This window comes from Lepidothrix coronata, unplaced genomic scaffold (genome assembly GCF_001604755.1).
Source record: "Lepidothrix coronata isolate B3197 unplaced genomic scaffold, Lepidothrix_coronata-1.0 Scaffold13, whole genome shotgun sequence".
Classification (NCBI taxonomy): domain Eukaryota; kingdom Metazoa; phylum Chordata; class Aves; order Passeriformes; family Pipridae; genus Lepidothrix; species Lepidothrix coronata.
Genome location: NW_016690193.1, coordinates 7,909,812 through 7,934,085, shown reverse-complemented (window position 1 = coordinate 7,934,085; position 24,274 = coordinate 7,909,812). Strand labels below are relative to the sequence as shown.

The 24,274-nt window shown below is 36.5% G+C and overlaps 1 protein-coding gene across 5 annotated transcripts in view; it reads left to right on the top strand.

Annotated features, from left to right (window-relative positions):
• MARCH1 (membrane associated ring-CH-type finger 1) overlaps positions 1-24,274 on the top strand; it is a 230,483-nt gene that overhangs the window by 76,387 nt on the left and 129,822 nt on the right. For 4 of the 5 annotated variants that reach the window (XM_017806013.1, XM_017806015.1, XM_017806009.1 and 1 more), the window contains exon 2: positions 2,627-2,705. The exons of the other annotated variant lie outside the window; for it this stretch is intronic. The gene's annotated coding sequence lies outside the window, so the exon portion shown is untranslated. The remainder of the gene's footprint in view (positions 1-2,626; positions 2,706-24,274) is intronic. 5 annotated transcript variants of the gene reach the window in all.

Below are 24,274 nucleotides of genomic sequence, written 5' to 3'. Positions count from 1 at the left end.
CCCAGCCCCCTGGTCAAAGCAGGGTCACCTAGCACATATTGCCCGGGTCTATGCCCGGTTGGGTTTTGAATATCTGCAAGGATTCAGATGTATCTTGGGCAACCCATGCCATTGGTTGACTACCCTCATAGGAAAAAAAAAAGCCCACAACATTAAGTGGGATATCTTGTACTTAATTTATGCCTGTTGCATCTTTTCCTTTCACTTGATACCACTGCCTTCATTACTCTGCCCCCAACCAGGTATTTGTAAGCACAGAACAGATTCCTTTTAGTCTTCTCTTCTCAAGGCCTCCATCTCTCATACCCTCTCCTCATACAAAAGGTTCTCCAGTCCTTTAATTACCTCCATGGTCTCTTGCTGGCCTCGCTCCACTAAGTCTATGTCTCTCTTTTACTGGGTAGCCCAGAACTGGGCCCAGGTTCAGAGTGGCTTACCAGTGCTGAGTAGAGTGGAAGGGTCACCTCCCTCATTATGCTGATGATACTCTTCCTAATGCAACCCTGATAGCTGTGTGCCTTCTTTGCTGTGAGGGCACATTGCTGGCTCATGGCCAGCTTGTTGTCCCTCAGGTCCTTTTCTGGCAACATGAATGGGATTATTCCTGCCAAGTGCAGGAATTTGTATTTCCCTTTGTTGAATTTCGTGAGGTTACTGTTGACCCATTTCTCAGCCTGTCAGGGTCTTTCTGGATAGCAACACAACCCTCTGATGTATCGAATACTCTTAGTTTTGCATTATCTGTGCACTGTGTCTCACCTTGAAAGTTATTGATGAATTTCTACTGAAATTTTTGTGTTTCATCAGTTTGTCAGGGAGAAGACAATGGGAGGCTCTGAGAGAAACATTATTTAAGTCAAGATAAGCAATGTTCAGTGTTCTCTCCTTGTCCACTGGGTCAGCCTTCGGTCAGCCTTCTTTTTGTGAAAGGCTATCAGGTTGGTCAGGCACAATTTCCCCTCCATATATCCATGCTCACTATGCCCAAACAACTTCTTATCCCACTTGTGTTTGGTGATGGTTTTCGGGTTTAACTTCTCCATTCATTTCCCAGGAGTCGAGGTGAGCTGTGACTGACTTTCTTTAAAGTAGAGATGGTATTTAATTTCTTCCAGTCCTCAGAGTTTCCTCCCTCCACCGCGATCACTGTGACCTTTTTTGATGTTTCTGTGGTTGAGTGCTCTCACGATGACATCAGCCAGTGCTCAGTACATGTGGGTGCATCTCATTATGGCTTGTGGATCTATGTGTGTCCATTTTGTTTAAATGCTTCCTAACCTGATCCTCCTCCACTGAGAGGAAACCTACCTTGCTCCAGGCTTTCCCACTGGTCGCAGAGACCTGAGATTGCTGAGAGATGGTTTTCTCACTAAAGAGTGAGATGAGAAAGGCATTCAGTGTGTTGGCCTTCGTATCCTTTGTGAGATCTTCATCAGCAGTGGGCCACCATTTTCCATAGTCATCCTTATGCTGCAGATAACACCAACAGAAACATTTTCTGTTCCCTTTCATGTTCATGTGAGCTATTTACCCATGTCTGTGATCCCAGTGAAGTTGTCATTCTCCAACTGCATGCACCTCTTAATTCCGCCTGTTCCCTATGCTGTATGCATTAGCATACAGGCTCTTTGGAGAGCTGATTTCCTGGAAAAGGTAGACTGGTAGGCTCTTCTCTATGTACATGCACACAGTTGCAGTTGGACCCTTACAACCCTGGTTTTTTGCTTACAGATTTGCTGCTGTTGACATTGCCGGATACTGTTTGCTTGCCAACCTGGTCCTTCACTTCCTCTTTTGATGATGCTGGTCATCCTCTCCTAACCCTGTTATTCCTAGTTTGAAATTCTCATTACTGGATTGGCCAGCCTGTTGGCAAAAATATTTTTCCCCACTTATGTGGACAACATCGCTGCTAAACAATCCTCTGTCCTCGTAGAACATCCCATGATCATGTGAAATCCAAAACCCTGTTGCCCACACCAACTGCTCAACCAATTGTTGACATGTGGGATCTGTCAACTCCTTCTTCACTCTTTTGCTTTTCTGAAAGCATTGAGGAGAAAACTGCCTGAGCTCTCCATGCTCTTGACACCCCCTGCCCCCACACTCCCTAATACCCCCCCACGTACACGAACAGCAATGTAGTAAATGTTAAGTGTTTTATCTATTGTACTCTTTTGTGAGCAAATTTATGTAAAAACATTGCTGGAGAACTAATTATATGTTTTGGCTTTTTTTTTTTTATTAAGCTTTATTTATTCTTGAATGTTATTCTGCCAATGCTGTATAGGTTTGCTGGTTATAAAAAGACTTTTTCCACTAGTGTGGCTGATAGAGGGAAAATCATGTATGGTTTTCCTGTGCTCAGGAAAATCAGGGATTAATCTCAAATCAATCTGAAATTCTACAGAAAGATTAATGGTTATCAGTATCTGGTGAAGAATTTGATAAAAATTTTTTAAGACTACCTTTCAATTCCAGAATTTTTATTGTAGGTTGTATCATCTGGAAGACACCAGCATAAAATGTTATCCCAAACCTTGCTTCATAGCATGTTTTAAGACAATGAAATAGACACTATTTTAACATTCTAACTGGTTTCACATGTGTCTTGTTTCTGTTCTAGGAAATGAACCCAGGAAGTAATGTGAAGGGTCATGTGAAGCTCTGTCATAGCTGAAATTTTCTAAAAGATTGCTTTACCTGTAAGTTCTTCTTTTCTGTTGTTAAATGTTAAATTACAATGTACAGTTAGAAAAAAAAAGTTTATTTTGAACTGGACTTGTAGCTTGATTGTGAAGAATATCTTATCAAGTGCATTACATTTAACACCTACTATTAACTTTATATTTTAGGGAAGAGCAAGCAAATGTTTTTCTTCTTTTATTGAGGTTTTGAATCTAATGAGCAAGATTTTCATGCTGAGTCGTTACAGGTTATACATCCACTGTGATGCATGCTAAACTGCAAGAGCTTATTTTTCAGAAATTCTTTTAAAAGCAAATGAAAGGTGAAAATCATCCAAACTTGTATGAGAGTGTGAAACTTTACCACTAAAATTCTTTAGCAAAGATCGCGTGTGCGGATGCCTGTTGTGACTCAGACATCTTCGGTTTTCAGAGTTATTAAATTATATGATAGTGCCCTTTACAGTTGTGTCACTTGTGGCAAAGAATTTTCTTCGAGCTACAGTGAACTCGTTTAATTTTACATACATCTCACAGTAAACTCCATTTAGGAATTTAAACTGTTGTTTTCATCTCAACTCCAATTGTCTACATCACAATATTTAAGTGAGATGAACTTGTCTTCCTAGCAATATTGCAAGAAAAAGTATTAAAAGATCCATTTTACATAAAGAACCAAAAACATTAGTCTTGATTTTGACAGATACACGTATGTGGGGGTAGAACTGAGAGCAAAATTCTGAAGTTCTTAGTCCCCATCAAGTGGTATAATTCAAAAATATATAGATAGGCCTAAAAAGTGTATCATGAAGGCAATTGGGAGTTTGCAAGCTAGAATTTAGGCAGTATATTAATTTTCTCCCTTCTGTATGTAATTGTCATGATTTGACTAAACATCAACCAGATATCAAGATCTTGAAAACTTTAAGGAAGAAGGTACTGATGAAAAATGTTTCAAATTTGATAATAGCAGTTTTAAAAAACTTAAAAAAATAATAATTTCAGAATTTTTTCCTTATTTAGCACTCTATTTTAAAGTAGCAGCAAAGTCTATACATGGGCAGCACAAGTAATTTAGTTTGACATAAAACCTGCAACGAAATAAAAACTTGGAAACACTAGTCTTCCACAATTCAAGTTCTTTATGAAGTTTCAGAAAATATCTTGATATTTATTTCTGATTTTTTTCAAAAAGTACTTCTTTGTCTCAGTATTTTTTTACTGCTCTGATGTAACTTGAGACAACCGTAAATTAGGTACAAACACAAGAAAATCTGTTAGAAATTAGAATCTTAATTCTACACTTTGTGTTGTGAAGTAAAAACTGAACATTATTGTCTGTCTTGTATTAATATTCACACAGTACTGGTGCAACTTCAGCAATTGCCCTGTGTTATCTTAAATGTATTAAAATGACTGATGATGTGCATTTCATTTGGTTTTATCAAAGAATTTAGAGAGGCTATTTTAGGATAATTCAAGGAGACTTTTACAATTAGTCAAGAAACTGTTGGTTTGATAATGCTGTCTTAATAACTGAATTTGTCAGATTTTCAGTATTATTTAGCACTAGTCAGACAAGTGGATTTCCAGCATCATAATGGTAGCCTTAAAAAAACCCTACACAAACTGATAAGAGCTAAGATTGAGTTAGAATTGTCTAATATATTTTAATTTTGTCTTCTCTTTCAAGTCTATTCATGTCTTCATGTTTCCCTGAGAAATCCAAGTATTTTATTTGTGTGTACCTGTAGATATAGAAATGTGTGTCTGCAGATGTGTATCAATTAGAGATATTTATATTCATTGAAGATAAGACAACATTTGGGACAAAAGTACAGAAGTGACTTGGAAAATTCTTAGGTAATAACATGGAGAAAAGTCTTTGACAGGATGCAAACATGTTGTATTGCACACTGAGCAATAAAGCACATTTGCAGCCTCCCAGACAACAAATGCGTTATTTGGAATCCTGCAAATATGCAGATTTCTGTCTGATTTTAATATTGTGACTGGATTTGAGGACAAGATAGCAGAAAAATCTATATATAGTTATAGACAATTTTGAAGTCTAGTTAAAGAGCTGGCAGTATGTAAGCATACTTCCTACTGAAGACTGCAACTGATTTTATAATTCACATATTCAATCATTATATTGGTATAAATATATATATATATAAACAGAATATATATATATGTATATAAACAGAAAAGTCAACATAGAGAGGAAAAAGGATGTTATTATTACTACTACTATTATTATTTTCTGAGCACAGGTTGCTACAAGAGAGAGAAATCTAACATTTTTAACCATCAGATAGTTCCAAGTTATTTTTCTCAAGTCTTTTTGTTAGAAATAATTCCATAGTGTTAATTGTTATATTGATTAAACATCTTTCTGTTATAAGTTTATTGTACCTGGTAGTATTCTGAATGAATTAATCAGTGTTGTAAAACTGGCTGTCATGACATACAGACATGTAACTATATAACTCATTGAGATTTGTAGATCGTGGTGGCAATTACTTAATTATGATCGGGTTTGTAATTATTATATTTTTCTCCCAAAAGGAATTTGCATGTATTATTTCTATTAATGTTAGCTGGTGAACAAATCATAGCATCATAGAATAGTTTGGGTAGGAAGGGACCTTAAAGATCATCTAGTTTCAACTCCCCTGCCATGGACAGGGACACTTTTCACTAGATTAAGGTGAACAAAGCCTCATCCAACCTGACCTTGAGCAATTCCAGGGATGGGGCACCTGTAACTTCTGTGGACAACCTGTTCCAGTGCATCACCACCCTTTGCATAAAGAATTTCTTCCTAACATCTATTCTAAATCTCTCCTCTTTTAGTTTAAAACCATTCCCCCTTATCTTATCATTAACCACTTGTGTAAAAACTCACTGTCCCTCTCTTTTATAAGCTCCCTCTAAGTACTGAAAGGGCACAAGTAAGAAAACAGGAATATTTTTCTACTTCTCCGCCCCCTCAGCTAGATTGTTCTATGTTAAACTAGTCACCATCAAAATAATATTTCTGTCCTGTGCTTATAAAAGATCAAATTTCAGGTATCTTAATATGTTCTTAATAAGCAGTAGCACAAAGCCTACTTCCATATTTTTTTAGAAGAACCAGAATTTCAAAATATGATAGCCTTTCACCGTGACAGAAATTTTAAGAGTACAATCATTATGTTTACACATTAAATTATTCCTCTTTATGAAAGGCATGTTTGCTGATGAGTTCACCTTTTTCTGTGAATACTTCCCTTGCTGGATCTCTGGAGAACTTAGCTTTTTCTCCTGTTCTTCTCATGCCCTCTGAAAAAAGCGATCTGAAATCTTCTCTTGGTCCCACTGGCAGTACAGAGTTGGGTCAATTGTTTGGAAATCCTGATGAGAGTCTAGTGCAAGTAGGGAAAAAGGTGAAACTAACCCAGTTAAAAACCAAAACCACCCTACCAAAACCAGGAGTAAGAATCGAAGTGATGTCTTTAGAAACTGGTAAAGAATAGCAAAGATTTTTTGTTGTAGAAAATTGCAAGACCCTAAGAGCACATTAATTTCCAAGAAGTGTCTTGCACAACTCTAATTAAGGTTTCAGTGATCTCTGAGGATTGAATCTTCCACTGCTTTCCGCACGCCTGCCTTTTGTCTTTCTGAACTAAACTTATACTTGAACTTTTATATCATATGTTGCCTGGTGTAAATTTTCATGTCCCGTTTGGTGAATATATTCAGGGGATACAAGTTATAACTGTAGCATTTTTGCATACTGTAAGCATCTTCCTGATCATAAGCTTGTACAGTGCTAACTTGCAGAGTAAGGAGAATAGAATTATTGTAAAGGTCTTTCATCTTTTGCTTTATTACTTATTAAGAAGATTTTTTTTTAATAAGGGGTCTGTTGAGGAATATAAATAGATATATCTGAACTGATGACACTAAGAAATACAACAGCTGTCCCTGTTGATAATTTGCTTTGCTGAGGTATAATTTCATGCTTTGTTAAAATCAGACAGATATTACCTATGATTTGCTGAAGGTGAAATAAGAGGACAGGCTCTGTGAAAATTCTATGTTTTTCAAAATATATGGTACCTAATACTAACTGAAAGTAGTGGTCAGGAAAGAATATGTTGACACAGTAAAGACCACTGATGAAACTAAAACAAAATATTTTATTCTTTACAGACAGTATGCAATCAATGTTTTCTTTAGGCATAAACTTCCTAAATCTCAGGTAGTGTCAGAATGCACGTGTAGACATCAAAATGGTGCTAGTGAACATGTGCACAGAATTCAGAAGCCGCCAGCCATGGCTTTATTAGCTGTTGAACATAAGGAAAACTGGAGAATCACGTGAACTGCCTTAGAAATTAAGAGGTTGATGGCTTCTCAGGGAATTAGAAGTGCCAAATTTGAAAAAGTGCCATGAGAAAAAAAAAGGCACACAAATAAAAAAAAATATTGCAAAGAATTCTCAGGAACTGAAGAGAAGGTACTCTGTTTTGATGAATAAAAAATAAAAAATTGAGGTCCAGTGGGAGAAAAGGGAGAGAATGATACAAGCCATGAGTACTTCTGACTAATAGTTGTTATTTTGTATTTTTTATTAGTCTAATGGTTTTCAAATTTAGCAGAAGACAACTTCTTAGTTTATTTTCACTGTTATGAAAATATACATTAATTCTATATATATTTTTTTATAATTAATAATAAGTTTCTGGTTAATTATGTGCTGGTTTACAGAATGTATGGGTAGGAATATAAATGCTTTGATGCCCTCATTTAGCATGGTGTGGTTATATCATATGCTTCCAAATTATGCAACAAGATTTGGCTTCACAACTTCTCTCAAGACTGAGTTTGCATCTGTCTTGAGGTTACTGTCTTGACCATGCTGTTGCAGTAGCTTGGAAGGGAATGAATGAGTACCATTATGTAGCCTGTCATTTTTACTTCACCTGTTTAGTACACTCATTAACTATTACTCCACAATTAGTCCATAGACAGGAAACGTTATCTCGGATTAAGAGCCAGGGAAAATTGTTTTTGCTGAGTCTCTTTGCAAACAGTTGTTTGTCCTGCAAACAAAACTAATGCATTTTAGAGCGTAAGTCATAATGATGTTAGAAAAAGTGCAAAGAGAATTCCCTAGAGTTTTAATTCACGCCACTTTACAGGAACAACGATTTCAGATGAGATATGATATTGTTAGGCTGTATGTCTGCATCTCATACTACCTGCCTTTGGGCAAAAAACTTTGTTTGGCTTCCCAACAGATGAAAAGTTCAACTCCACTCTCAATAATTTGCGCAGTGTGGAGGTATTGTATTGTCAGAGAGATGCAAGGGGTGCAGCAGGACCTCCAGAATGCCCACACAAGGACACTCATGTCTGAGAAGCTTGTTTGGACCCACTGAAAACAGAACACTCCTGAGAAACCTCATATTGGTAGAGAAGCAACTTACATTTTTTTCCTTCATGTTGCCTAGGGGTTGATGTGTCACTGAGCATTGTGTCTCCCTCTCTTCTAAAGTTTAAGGTGACTGTCTCAGGAGATGTCTTGCCATAGACTACTGATACCGTCTGAAAGACTGTAATGATTGTTGCTTTCTGGTGCCATCTACAAAGCTAGAGAGGATACTTATTAATGTAATGAACCAAAGACAGCACTGTTCTTGTGGGCACATTCATGTGAGGATGGTCTAATGATTCTCCATTTCCACTGCCACCTCAGTAGTTTCCTGGAAAAAAAAAAGTGTAAGCTCTTGGCTCTAAACTTGAATGAGAGAGGCTAATTCATACTTCTGTAATTATTTTGATTGCAGTTTATTGTTGTAGTCTATTTCAGGTAAACCCACACTGCATGAATCATAAGAAATTGCTAGTTAGAAAACAGTTAAAATGTCAAGAGATGCTTTTACTCCTCAAGTAACTAGTTTAGTGTTAATGTCAAGTCTGTGTGGCTATAAGCTTGGGTTGTTTTTGTTGCCTTTTTTTTTTTTCTTGAATTGTGTGCATTGTGAGAACACTGCCTTTCAACTATGCAGTAATCTCTGATAGGTTACTTGTATTTTTAGATTTTGTATGACTTTTGTACTCGGGCTTCAAGATATCCTTTTTATACAGCTATTGCTTTGTAAATAGGTTTGAAGTGAGTGTGACTATAAGTAGAAGGTTTATTGAAACAGAAAACAATCTGACAGGAGGGCAGTAGGAATACTGATGTGCTTCCTATGTATGTTTCTATTTTTGTGATTAATCAGTGAAAGGAGTCAATCTAAAAGAAGTAAACAAGCAAAACTTGCCTGTTCTGCTGTCTGCAGCTTTCTGTTGACTAGAAGGTAGGACATAGCAGCAGCTTGTGTTTTTTTTACTTGACTGGCCCAGCAGTGTACATAGTCTGTATTATACGGAGCTGCGTAGAAGATCTTGAGAAAACAAGATTTTGTGCACTATTGCCACCTCCCATTACTAGCATTGCATAGCTGTTGCTGCAATCCTTGGACTTCCAGGTTCAATTATCTTGTTATGGGTGGTAAAATTGGAAGAATACTGCTGATAGGTAGTATTTGTGTGTTTAAACACTTAAAATACATAGTTATAAGTGTAGTTTGTAGCTAGAATTTCTAACAGGTACACCTTGCAATATGCCTTGACTGTTCTCTGACTGGGAATGTGGCTAGACTGGAGCTGTGTGTGTGCTTCCTGCCTGCATGTGAGGGTTCCCTGCTGAGGGAACCCTGTGCGTAGGTCAGAGAGGTATGATGGGTATTAATCTTGTATTAATTTGGAAGGTACTGTTCCTGGAATGTTTTACAGCAATCATTCAAGAATTCCTGCTAAAGCAAAAACTTCTTTAATACTCTTTTCGTGTAAAATGTCATAAAAGTTAATTCCTGAGGCTACATTAGCACTGACAGCACTGACTGCTGTTAATTTCAGAGTACAAAATTTGTGCCAGCATCTGGCTTAACAGAGGAGAAAATTTGCTTTGGAGTGTAGACTGTGCGCACTTTGAGTGGCTACGGTTAGATGGTGCATATAAACTCTTTCCCCAGTGTATATCAGTCAAAGAAAGAGGATTGCAACAACTTCCATTTTGAAGTGAACTTGGCTTTCATATTTAAATGATCTGTTGAAGAGATGGCAGTAGTATGCATCTTAAAGAAGGAGGTTATATCATCTATATTTTGTATCAATTGACATTAGAGGGCAGGAAGATACTGGAATGATCCTTACAGCCTTAGTTTCCTGGGTGCTCCTATCGTGAGTCTCTCATGGTTTCAGCAGGTCTGATAGCCTGGCTTTCATGTACTCAAACATGAACACCCCTGAGAAGGGAGTGCAGCTGAGCCTGCTCCTGACATGGAGAAAGAGCAGAGCCATGACACTTGAAGGTTAGAGCTTAGGGGTGCCTGGGAAGTGTCTCTGCCCTCACGTGTACTGACTTGGCAGTGGGAGTATATGTGTGTTGTACTGGAACTGTCTTTGTGTAAGATGCTATAGTGAAGACATTTCCTGAGAGCTGACAAAATGTAACTGCATTGGTCACAAAGAGAAATTGAAAGCAAAATGTCAGCAATTCTTTTCTGACTGTAGATAGACTGAGATTTTTGTTTTGGAAGAGATTGTATTTTATTTTAAATAATGTTTTTTTCTTCCTAAACAAATCACACTATATTTAAATGGAGCTAAATATACAAAGTATATATATATTCTGCATAAGCAGAGTTATGAGACAAACAGATACAAAAGGAAGCTGTTACTGTTTTTGTTCCTGGAAGATTTCTCTAATTTGCAATGTTTATAATAGTCCACATAAATCAATTTTCAAAGATGTCTCCATGAATAAGGATTTTGTTATATTTGATAAATGCATTTAAGTACAGTTATACTACTACAGCTGTTATTATTAGATGGCATGATGCCATGTTGAACACTTTGAAACAGACAGATGTAAACTCATCTAGAGAGATGTAGTCATAACCAGTAACAATTAAAAATATCTTATTAGCTATTAAAAGTCTCATCTGAGACCTAAATTTGGATTTTGCTAATGTATCCTAGAAGCAATTCTTTCGACAAAATGTCTAATTGTCTTCTAATTCTTAATGTTACTATGACTCTAACTGCAACCTGTAACTGAATTATTTACTCTAATTTTATGCTTTATAAAAATTCTAGCCTTTTACAATTTATGAAATGTTTTCCTTACAATTTCATTCAATAGGCCCTTGTTTTCTGTCCTGGTAAAATTCTTCATCTATTGTTTTTGTGTATCTTTCTTTACTTTATTCACTTTTGTTCTTCATCATTCCTCTCCTCCAATTTAATAGTCTGTCCTTTTCATCTGTCTTTTTGCCTGTCGAAGTTTTGTGGATTTTGTACTGTTGAAGTGAACCTAATGGGGTGGGAGTGTCGCAGTGAATGTTTATGACCTTGTGGCAATTGCTTCTGTGAAACTGGTGACACATCCCTCAAAAGAACAGAGAAAGCAAGTACAGTAACAGTTTTGGGGAGTTTTTTTCCTACTTCTTTCTTTTTATGTTGGTTATACAAAGCTTTGTTTTGATTCTATTATGCTGTACCTGTAATGTGGTTACTTTATGTTAAATAAGTCATAGCAATAGTCTCTGTTGTTTGTTACAATAAAAGTACCCCAATAACTAATCATGCGTAGTTGTTTTAACATTTGTGATCCATGAATGGAAGAAAAGATGATATTTGCAGACATAAGTTGAGCACTGTTATTATTGCAAGAAGTGTGAGGTAAGAATGATTATAATGATTCTTCGCTATCAGTGAATTTTTATCCTTTTGTCTTTTTCTTTTTAACAAGTGTTCCTATTTTAATAAAACTGGGTTTCCAATTTGCTAGACATGACATGCATATTAAGAAATATTCTTTTCCTATGGGAGTGCCTACCATCTAAATATACAGAAAACACATGGGTTGAAAATAAGGTTTTACAGTGGTAGCTTTTTCTATAAGCAGAGCTTACTTACTCCATCATTTATGCCTTATGTTCTGGTTGAAAGAAAGTTTGTTAGACTTTAAGTTTCTTACAAGGAAAGTTGTAATGAAGTGCTTTTTCACTAAAAGTAAAAAAAGAAAAAAAAGTGATTATTGGTTAAATAAAGAAATTGCACCCGTAACTGAACAGACAGTGTATGAAGGCAGATGTTCATGCTTGCATCATACTCGTAGTCATACACTGCCTTGAGTAAACTGGGCTATGCAATTTAAAGAAGGGCACCTCTCAGCTTTTTGTTACTCATGTACTACCAGGGAATCATGCTCAGGCAACAGCAGGGAATTTCAGTGCTTTTCTAAAGCAAGCAGTTCCAAAAATTGCAACAGTAGGGCACTTGATCTAAAACCAGATTTGTACCTGCTATTAATTGGATCCGGGGTGGATTTCACAGCATGCAGCAGAAAGGGGAAATTTTTTCTTTGCGTCACAAATGTAATGAAACTCTTGACCCAGTGCCACTAATAGCTGTGGCTTAGTTGACACAGTCTTGTAGCTTTTTTAAGTTAGTAGGACAGCAAGAACTCAGGGCTGTGAAAAGTATTTCATTCTAAGCTGTGTAATAGGAGAGAGCAAAGCTGCTTCATTCATTGCTTAGTGTCTCATAGACACCCTCATTTTAGTCTTTCTGGTAAATGCATGTTACAGTATTGTTATTATAGGTCTTATTCTGTCTCATGTCACTTCAGTTTTCCTTAAGGTTAGTGAGGGAAAATCCTCTAGCGAGGGGTCATTTTTTAATTGCATGTTCTATCTGAAATGAGAATTTCAGTGAGATAAGAGAGCTCTGGGTTTTCAGTTAAGTTTGTTTAAGTTTACTACTTAGACTGGAAAAGCCAGTGGGATGAGATTTAGGTGATAAAATGCCTTTGCAGGCAGCTGAGGAATACTGGAGGGAGTGAGCAAGAACTGACTAGGAGGAAGTTCTACTATCTATTTATGAGATAGAATGTTATTTTAAGGTAAATGATTCTTAAAATACTAATATCTACAAAGTGTTTATCTATAGTGTTTATCTACAAAGTGTTTATCAATGGGTGATATTAGAAAAAAATGCTAATCAGAACAAGACATGCCACAATAGTTTTTGTGAATATTTAAAGGTGCAGGCTTTGTTCACAGTGCTTTGAGACTCATCTTTCTGGGAAACATGGAAATGTTATCTATGCATTCTTTCTAAAGAAATTTCACAATACTTCTTGAAATAGTGTTTGCCTGAAGTGGAAATTTTGCTAACTTCAAAAAATATTGTTTCAGCTTCAAAAATATTTTATATTTTTAGATTTCTTCTATTTTGACCTGAACTGGTTCACTACTGTCATGAAACATGTTTGATATTTAATATGTCTTTTTTATGCAAAGACCAAAATTTCACTAAATTCTCTTTGAAGAAAATAACGGACAAATCAAGAATATCTTTCAAAGATATTCAGTGTAGGTTAAATCCGTCAGTAAGTGAAAAGGATACAGTTTTCAAATATGATCATGGTGGATTTTCCAAGGAATTTGGTGTCAAATTGCCTTAGAAATTTAGCAGGCACAAGGCTTTAAATTTATTTAGACTCTTCAGAAAATTCAAAGCCTAATCCCAGGTTAAGGCACTAAGTAAGCGGCACCCAAAGTAGAGGATCTTTAGGTGCCGAATGTAGAAATACTCTTAGGAAAAGGCTGATTATATTGGTTTTGAGATATTTTTGTTCTTTTTTTTTTTTTAATTTTCAGCTAGCATTTTTTTCCTATGTGCCTATTAAACTGACACAGTATAGTCTAATAGTGATATTGTCCAAGGTCTTTATTAATTTTTCCCAGTTTTTTTCTTTTTCTGCTGTTTTGTAACTGTTTTTGCTTCAAGTATGTGTTGGATTTCCTTATGCAGTTTCAAATAGTTTTGTACTGGTATATTCAAGAGGTTTAAAATATCAGCGATGTATATGCCTAGTTACTGAACCTGATGTTTTTGTGCATTGGAGAAAGAGGTTTTCCACAGCTATTAGCTGAAGTTTGTGTAATGTGGTCTGATATCTGCATATAGCGTCTGCTTTGAGACAGCTGCTACCCTTGCGTTTTTTCCACACCGGGTACCTGAATACAAATGAAGATATATTCCCCGCTTGCAGTGTTTATTACTAGAAAATGTACTGCAAAGTGCATTAATGGATTGTGCACACCAGTTCAGATTGCAAGTCTTTATTTCCCATTCTCTGAGCAACACAGATACCCTAGGTCTTAAAGTTAGGATTACACTGTAACACCTCCAAGATGTGAAACCACTCCCATCTATCTGCTTCTGAACTTCAGACTTATATTGAAGACATGAACAAAATCACAGCCTTGGCACAAATATCACACATTTCTTACACAGCAAAGGTCCACCCTTAAAATTATGCTAGGCAAATACACAGACTGAAAATGATGGAACAGGAAATCATTATCTGAACTTGAATTTTAACCATTGCCCTCCCTTCCCCCCAAGAAACTTTTTTCAGTGGGAAACTACAAAAAGCTGTCAGCAGGAGATTGTCAAATCTGACCCTTCATTAATTTAGGCTCCTAATAACCTCTTCAGATTCTTTTAAAAAATGCAGTTGTTCAGTGAGAAAAACTTATTTATGTCTGTAAATATTCTTGGGAAGGATGGCTTCAGAATGTGTACTGGAGAGCAATTGTAACCTTTTTCCTGATTGGTATGGGTGAATGATGAAAAATTGTGCTCACTCCAGGTGAAATTGCTGTGTGGAGAAGCTTGACACTCTGAAGTGCTTAGTGGAACTTAAAAGAACTGTAACTGGTATTCGGTCTTCTCAGGTTGGATTTTCTTCCAGTGCTTAAGTAGCGGTGTGATTACAGAACAAGTGCTTTTCATAGTCTTCTCACATTGCACAGGAGTTAACTCCAAAAAGTACTACTTTCACGTACTATTAAAGAGAATTTAGCTTTTTATTGAAGCCTGAAAGAACATGTTTAGTCTTATCTTCCAAAGCAAAGCATCCAGGCAGAGGTAAGATAAAAGTATGATCAAATTAATCATGCAATGTTTAGAAAGCTGGTAATGGGTAACACAAAGGAATATGTAACTTAAATCTGTCGTAGAGGTGTGTTAATTTGGAATGAGTATTTAAGACACATAATCTGCAGAAATACATAGAGAGAGTGCATTGAATTGCCTGCGCGTTTATGTTGACGGGTGCGTTTCTTTAGGAAATGATTTTATTGTCTTTCTTCTCCTTCCTGTCTCCTAGATGAATTACCACTGTTGGATGCTGAGCTCCATGGAAAAGTAAAAGACAAAACAACCCCCTCCAAACTCTTGATTTCTTGTCAATTAGCAACGTGTTAAAACCTGAATAGTTCATGTTTCCGTATTTCTTCTCAAAAAATGTTCACAGGTTTGAAAGTAATCATCAGATCCTTCAGAACAGGAGCTTAAGGGATTTATTTTCTGAATCTGGGTTCGCTACAATTTAAAATGAGAAAGCTGTATTGTGATAATAAATTCAAAGCTAGTATTGCAATGTCCATCTAAGTGTAATAAATATTTACAGAATTAGGTAAGCATCATAATACCAAACTACATTTGATTAGAGATTAATATCTTTGTACTACTTGTGTGACTCTGCTTTTGATATACTTCCACAGTTTTAAGATTAAATTATAAAGTTAATTCCATATTTTTTGTCTTGTAGTTTAACAACACTTTGAAATTCTTTTTATATGGAGAAAATAAAGAGGGATGAAGAAAAAACTTGTGCATGTTTAGAAAAATGCTGTATCACACATTTCTATACTTAATTGTCTTTATTTAATCAGAAATATATTCTGTGTTTGTTAAAGAAGCAACTTTTCTGATTTCATTAAATTTCTCAGGCATGTAGGGTTTCACCCAGGGAATGTGTTTTGTTTTGAAGTCAGTCAGTGACCCCTGTAAAAATGTTTAATTAACTTTTGCCAATGTTAATATAGTTCTATTATACTCAGCAGGCTGGATGAGCTCCCTCTGGTGGCTCATTTACCTTGAGGGTCTGTTTCCTTTCCTTGGTATCTGTTTACTCAAGCAAACAAGGTTCTGACCCCAGGTATCAGCCAGGTATCAGTTCCTTCTGGACTTATGCTTTATTGAAAAACATCAGTAATTTTCTTACAGAATGATACAATAGCATTTAAATTCACAGCAGTTTCAGTTAATTTGCAAAATAAATAAAGAGATACTGGGTAACATTATAAGGAAATAAAATTTGATTACTTCCTTCTACGTATAAATCACACAATAGGTGGGTTGCAGTAATTTAACAGTGGTGCCCACTTAAAATAGTGTTTACTTTTAAACTTAGGAAATATTTTGATATTAAACCAAAATATTTGGGTATTGACCATGAGATTGTGGAGTTCAGTATCGGGCAAGGAGGAAGCAGGGCAGCAAGTAAGAATACAAACATGGACTTCAGGAGAGCAAATTTTGGCCCTTTCAGGGATCTCTCTGGAGGAATCCCATGGGAACAAGCCCTGCAGGGAAGAGGGGTCTAAAAACTCAGTTCAATATAGAAGAGTTCATTTTTCAAGGTATTGTCAATAACTCTGGTTACGGAATAGAATACTAAAAAAATAGAGAAGTTATAGTTCTTGGAATATGAGTATTTAGCCAAAGATAAAATTTTGCTTATATGTTTCTGAAGGAAAGGAAGATAAAGGAGTCACAGCAGATGAAAATAGGAGGGAACTAACAATGTTTATAAGCTTATAAGGTAGACATGTAAAATAAAGGCAAAAATACAGTATAATCAACAATAGATACCTGTAGGAAGTTGAGGAGAAATATCTTATAAAAAGTGGTTTGAATGAATATTCATTTGCATGTTTTAATTAATATCTTGCATTTTTCTTATCCCTTAAACATCCTGGCAGCTGAGATTCACAAAACAAATAATGCTCAGCAAACATCTTTGTAGGCTTTCAGTATTCACACAGATGGACCTTTTATTTTTTGATCACAAATTGTGCATCTGTCTTTGTTCTTTATCAAATAATGATCCAGAGCACAGTTCATAGCATAATACTGTGCACCTGAATATCTGCATTAAAAATAAAAAATCTTGGTCTTCCAGTCTAATATGTGGCTAGTAACAGAAGCAAATGAGTTAGCAAATGATTTTTTTTTATGCAGGTCTTTTATAACAGTTTCCCACTGTCTTCAAGTTCAGCTTCTCCTTGATGTTGGTGATCAGAATTTGAGAAGTAAAAGGTCTAGTATTTGAGGAAGTTATTGGTGTACTTTTTTCAGGACTAAGAAGAATTGGAAATAGCTTGCTTGGTGTATTCTGGAACTGTGTTTATGTTCTTGCAGCTGATGATAACTAGCATTTTCCAGTCATCCTTTCATAAAGAAATACGCTGATCCTTACTATCAGTCTGTGCTCCTGGCTGCTACCTGAGTTCTTTTTCCTGTTCTACCAGTGCCATAACTGCTGCCTGTACTATTAAACTTCATCCTGTTTCTAATGCTCTCATCTGAAAGACTTGGACAAGTCTTCCAGCATTATGTCCTTGTCCTCCTGTGTTGATTGACAGCTTTGAAGGTTGGCTAAGAAGTTGAGTCCATTCTTAGCAAGCAACGCTGGAAGTCTTTTAAGATTAATGGGTTCAGTTTTGCAGCGTTTAACCCAAAACTATGAGGGTGGATTCCACTGCTTGCTAAATTGTCATGTTTCTATCATAAAGACTGTTAACCACCTTATGATAGAGAGCTGTTTAAATACCTTTTTCATCTGTGTTATTAAGAAGTGGGAAATAATGGGAAAAATAGTGGGAAGTAATATTTTAGGTGGCAATATCTTTATTTACCCTCTATTCTGAAGAGGCACATGGACAACAGCATTTAAATTTTGTATGTTGGTGGAAATGGGCAGCTAGACAGCATGGCATACAGATTAATTCCACCACTGCAAAACCAGGAATTTAGTTTTATACAGTGTAATTTTATGAAATATTACTGCCTTTATATTGCTGAAGGTCAGCACCGTTTGTAAGCAAACTGATGGTTGAGAGGTTAATGTTTATCACAAAGGTAGATGTTCATCATACTTCAACTAGAGAAGTAATAGGACTTTTTAGTACTTGTGGGCATACACACAAGTTGGGTATTGCAAATTAGAATGAACATAGGATACCTGTCTGTGTAGTGAGTAGGTAAGTGTTACTGCAGTATAAATATTTTTTTCAGTGGACACTGATAATTTCAGTTCTTTTGTAATGTAAATTCACTAAATACATAGGCTGCCCATTTTGCCTAAAAGTTGGTCATTGCCTTTTTTGCTTATAAACAAAAAAAGCTCCAAGTAAACAAAAATTCTAAATGGGCTGTTCAAGTTACTGGCAGTTTGTAGAACTTTGCAAGTCTTCCCTTGTTCCCTATTTCATGGGGACACTGTAGTGTGGTAAGTGAATAGTATGCTTGGTTTAATTTAAATAAACTTAGTGCACACACTACATTGGAGGCATCTGTGAAAATCTGTGTTTGGCAGTGAAAATCAGTTGGTTTTAATTCTGTTATCTAGGAGATAATGGAGATAATTTGTTTTAACTGCCCGGGGCAACATTTTATCCAATTTACCACCATTCTTTCATTTCTTATCTCACTTTTATCTAAGTTTCGGCTGGTTAAACTTTTATTTGAGGTACTGGTGATATTTTAATTCAGTCTCAGATATTAGGTTTTGATTTTTTAGCTTGCTTTTTGTCTTGTACCCTTCCATGAACTTGACTTTTCTGATGTTCTAAAAATGTTCTGGGCTGTTCTGCTTAGGCAATATATCTGCACAGAATATGCAAGTGGCAAATAGATTCTTCCATGTTTGCACTCACTTCTGTTTTAGCTTCTCCATGGAGGAGAAGGTGACCTGTGCTTAGTAATGCTGTTGATGAAAGGATGTGTAATAATGTACAATATCCTGTGAATAGCAACACAGAAAAATATCCAAAGACATTAGTTTGAAATTTTCAGTTGATTACTTCATACCTTTAATACACTTATACTGCTGTAACGTGCTGTATTACATTACATGATAGTTCTCAGCACTTCAGTCAATTGTGAAGCTGAAGGAGGCAAAGGAAAAAGCCACCAAAACCTCCCTGAGGATCTAGTAACATGATGACAACATTCAAGTTTATACCAACTCCGTGTAGTATTTAAAGAGTGACTTCTGATATGACATCTCACAGCCATTCATTCTGATTTGCGAAGACTGCAAAATCTATTCACATTTTTAAAATAACTTTTAAATGTTGCTTTTGATGAGGATTTACTTGAATATGAGTTCTGCTGAAAACTCTTGCGTTTCTGAGGCTCCTCCATTTGAAGCCAGCCCACAGTGCAGAACAGCATTTAGGACACACTTGTCCAGATGGCAGAGAACAACAGGTTTTCCCATTCAGAGGAAAAGATACCTGAAATCTTTGGGATATTTGTGTTTAGCTTTGGGATATTTGTGTTTGGCTAAAGATATCTTTCATATTTGCTGTAATTCCATGACTAACTTTGAACTGTAGTAGCCTTAAAGGATGGGAGAAGATCTAAAGGAATTTTTCATTTTTCTGAAAACTCATTTGGTTCTAGTGTCATGTAACTTCAGGATGCTGTGGAAACCCAGGGGATTGCTTTATATCAGTCCTGTTTGGTCCACATTAGACTACTGCTAGCTGCACGTTTAATTTAGGTGTTAGAAGCTTCTGCAATTTAAACTGACTGTCCTTCATCCTGGTTGATCATTATCTAGTATGCATCTACTTCCACAGCTGCTGTAGTGTTCAGACTTTCTTCTTTGTATCTAAACTGTGATTATAAGACAAGCTATCCCTGTTAGATGGTAAAAGGAGCATAGTATATACAGTGTTTGTAGCTTTTCTGTTTAGTTTTTGAAGACAGTGAAACTCATTCCTAAATCTCAGGACTATAGACGATATGTCTATAGCCTTTTGTATATTGTGTATTCATAGCCAATGTATCTTTTTGACAAATAATGTGGAGTCCAAACTACCAACTTGTAAGTGTATTATGTCCACAATGATTTTTTTTTTAAATTCAAGATAGCTTTTGGCTGAAATATCATATGATAGGTACACTACATCTTATCTAAACAGCATTTTATGTGAGCAAAAAAGAATTAGAATTACCTGTTTCTGATAGTGGTATTTGTGGAGGTAAACTTCTTATGGTTTTTTTCAATTAAAGAATCTTGTAAAAATTTGAGATTCCGTAAGTGGTGGCAGCAAGGCAGAGATCTTATATATAAACTGCCAGTGAACTGGTAGTACACTAGTACATTGTTTCCTTGTAATTGTGTTAAAAAAGGGGTTGTATTGCTGTTTTTCATTCTCTCATTGACACTTGCATCACCATGGTTGAACCATTGACCATAGCTGATCAGATTCTCTTAGTTCGATGCAGTAGTCTTGTGTAAATGGGTATGGTGAGAAGATAATGTGCTCCTTATTAAATTAAACTAAAAACATTGTGTGATTGTGTGTGTATATAGGGTTACAATTCTTATCCCTTTTTGTTGTCAGATTCTTATGGAAATGCTTCCAGGGATGGTTTGTGCAGGGAATGCATGTGTCCTGAGTGTGAGAGAGCCATGGGGAAATGGAATAGGTGAAGAGGTTGCATGTGTTTCTGGCAAGAGCAGAAACATTCATGGTGGTCTACAACTAGGGAGCAGACTTACATTGTGAAACTCCCAACCTTAAAGGATGGGAGAGCTGACGGTTCACAAAGTATGTACTGAAGGGAGTGTGTTGGGTGACTAAAAACGAAGTTGGATCTCTTGGCTTATCTGAGTTGGGATTAGTAGGGTTTCAAACCATAAGCAAGAGGAGGGAGAGGTGACACTTCTCTCTTCTGTAGTTACTTACTTCAAGAACTGTGAATTATATTTCAAAATGTAAATCAGTTACTAATGCACATCCAACAATAGATCTCTTCTCTGACAATGTCATTTTCACCTGCTCCAGGTGACCAGTTCTCTTACGTCGTTGTTATCTTCTTGAGACTAAAACCCTATCATGCTGCTTTGCAAGGCAGCTTCATACTTCACTGAGCAGTTGTCATGCAGTCCTTTGGGTGAGGCATGGCACTGAAATTATGGCTCTTTGGGTGGTGCGTTTGCCAAAATTAGCATTCTTTAAATAGAACACCGCAGGCTGATCACCATGGGGAATGAGTGGAAATAGATATATTTTCTAATGAAGAGGGTAGTGTGTGTATATATAAAATCACTTTTTTTCCAACTTTGAAGTATGTTGGGACTCTGGGAGCTAAAAACACATTGTAAATTGAAATTGATAGTTTCATCGTTTCTTCAAGATGTGCTCTGATGTTGTACTGCTGTTCTGAGATCATGGGTGTATTAACACCTGTGCAAAAGTTTTACATTTTATAATTCTATCATAGTAAATTTGAAAAAGCAAAAGTTTTCCATTCCAAAGATGGAAAAGTTTAGTGAAAAATGATCCCAACTGCACCTCTGCCACTGACTTTTACAGTGTGCGTTTGGATACGTCTCATGTTTTCTAATAGCTTCGTTATCATGGAGTAGTGGTACTCTCTATATTTCTAGATATAGCAGTATGAGGCTTGGTTGTTTTTGCCACTTGTTCTAGCACTTGGACTAAGAGGAGCCATGTCCAGCATATGTCCAGTGAAGGCAATTGCATATTAATTTAAAATCTGCACATGGTGAAGAAATGTAATTAGTGAAACAGTCAAGCAGAATGTGAACATGGACCTTAATCTTAGAATATAGCCCTTGTTTTGGACTAGGTTTTTTTTTTGTTGCATATGTATTAACGTTATAGGTTCACTCTGGGGGGAAAAGAGTGGCCACACGACTTCATAATTTTAAAAACAACTAAGCACATCACACCCTTTAAGGTCTTTATTCTGCCTAAAACAGACACAGATGGGATTAAAGAGATTACTGGTTAACCTAGAAATCTCTGATTCAAATCTCAAATTCATATGATTTATTGGCACAGTATCAAAAGGCAGGTTGATTTTTTTTTTTTAAGCTTAACTAGACATGAAAGCATATATAAAGGACAGTTCCATTTTAATACCACAAACCCACTACTTTTCTATCAATTTTTTTATCAAAGAGGTGAGTGATTATCATGACAAAGCAGAGCCAGGCTTAGGAATTCTTAATCTGGTTGTGCCTCAGAGGAAGGAAAAGAATTTTTCTGTAGCTTTAAAACTTTGTGTTAAACTGAAAAGGAACATTATAGTCAAATTTAAGATTAACAGTTAGACTTTGCCTGCCTGGTGTATGACATTTCTTGTCTTTGAATACTTCTGGAATAAATTTTTGACTTATCACTGAATGGGAAGAGTTGGAGCTTGTCTTTTTTTCTTTATTTATATTCAAAATTCAGAAAAATCTCCCTGTATACATTGGAACCTATTTAACCTTACATTCAAACTAATTTTGAAATACAGGAGATGAAAAATGGAGTAAGCATGTAAAATACAACTAAAAATGTGTAAAGGGACTGTATAAATGGCAATAGACTTAACTTTATTTTTTGTAAATCTATTCCATGACTATGGATATATAGAATATATATATATTTTATAAATATATAAATATAAAAATGCGCAGAAATACACGTGTCTTGCAGCATCTGTAAACTCCTACTACAGATTATGTTTTTCTTTTAATGCATTTGGTAAACTCTTGTATTACAGCGTGTCAATATACCTTAGTTTAGACCAGTGATGTAAAACTGAGATGACAGCATGAGCCAGATCCCAATTTATCTCAGGCTAGTCCCTTGTAAGCACTATTAACTCAGACTGAGAAATAATAACTAAAGTAGTGGAGTAGTGAATCAACAGTATTTTAAATCCTCCCCACATGGCTTTGTAAGAGAATCCAGGCTGTATATAATGCTATTATTTCTTGTTAGAATTCCAAGTGCTACTGTGTACAGCTAGAAATTATTTAAATCAAGGCTTGGATAATGTTTTCTTTCTTTAACTGACATATTAAAACATTGTTGGTGTTTGCTCTGGGTGGTTTTTTTTTTCCATTTCATTCCTGTGTTATTTATACAGTGCTAAGAATTTGACTTCTGATGTAATAATTTCTTTACTATTTTTAATCAAAATCAATTTTGCTGGCATTTCTAATGCTTGTCAAGAATAATACAGTTTTTAAGGAAGCATAAATGTTAAGAGTTTCCTTTCTTCATATCCATTTTTGTAATACAGCACCTGGGATATTCTTCTATTATTTTGCATTTTAAGGGGGGAGAGATGCTGAAACAGTTTTTCTGGGTGTTCTGCTTCTTGTTAAGTGAGAGAACTGAAGTTGTTGGGAGGGAGAAGCTCACATAAATGACATTCCCAGAGCGCGTGTGAGTACTGTAAAGGCACGTGTGTGTCTGCCTTTGGCTTGCCCTGCTGAGCTGGCTTCTCGTGATGTCTCGGGAAAAGACAAGTACAGCAAAGGGTTAACGTTTTACTATCAACCTCAGAAAGGCACATTTGCAATCCCTCCCAGTCTTGTCTTCCTTTTTACACCTCATTTGCTCACCGCTGCTATTCACTTCAAGGCAGATCCTTTGACCTAAGCAGATTATTGTAGACGCATGAAGGACACAGCAAGCTATCCTGTGCTTTTAAAGGAGGAGATTTTGGCTCAAAAATAGGACACTAAGCTTTTCAGCCTTCTGCTGCTGTACCTAGTCAGCACGAGGCGGTGTCTGGGGGTGCTTAGTGGACTCCTGTGGAATCGGATGGGAAACAAAAGCAGAAGTGGCAGCTGCTGCAAATGTGGGAGCCTGTGCCGTTAGTGGGAAGCGATTGCTAATAAAGGCCTGCGAGACCCGGGTTTCCTTGGTTTCCATGACAGTTATTAGGTAACACAGAAATTGAATTGTCTCCCACAGTGCTCTTGGGGGATAGTGGTGTGGGGGGGTGCTCCAGGGACACAGACTTGCAGCAACTCATCACTCTAAGCATGTGAAACTCTCTGGATTGTTGCGCCTTACTTCTTTGTTTGCTGTGTCTCATCTGTGTTTGCAATTTTCTCTGCTTTGCTTTTTCTTTTTCTTTCGATGGAAGACCCTGGCATATGCTATACCATTTCTCAAATAATATTTTCCCCTTTTTATTTAGAGCTGAGCTTGGCAAAGAAAGGATATGAACAATTATACAGGTGGGCTACTCGGGGGGAGTGAAGATATAAGGCATCCAAACAGGTACTGGCAACCTGCAGCACTGTAAAAATGCCCCTCCAGCAGATTTCTGTAGTTCCAGCACGGGAGACTGCCAGCAATGGGAGAAGTTCAATGGGCACAAACAAAGAGAAGAGCAAGGAAGTCGAGGTAAGAGGAAGGTTTTGATTTGCTACGGTAGGACAAGTCTGCCTTTGGTAGCCAGTAGGTTTGGCCGCTCAGCAGGATGCAGTGTGCTGGAGCGTTGCACAGTACACATGGGTGCAGCTTTAGCACACTGCAGCAAGATTCTGTGATAGCATCATGTCAGCATTA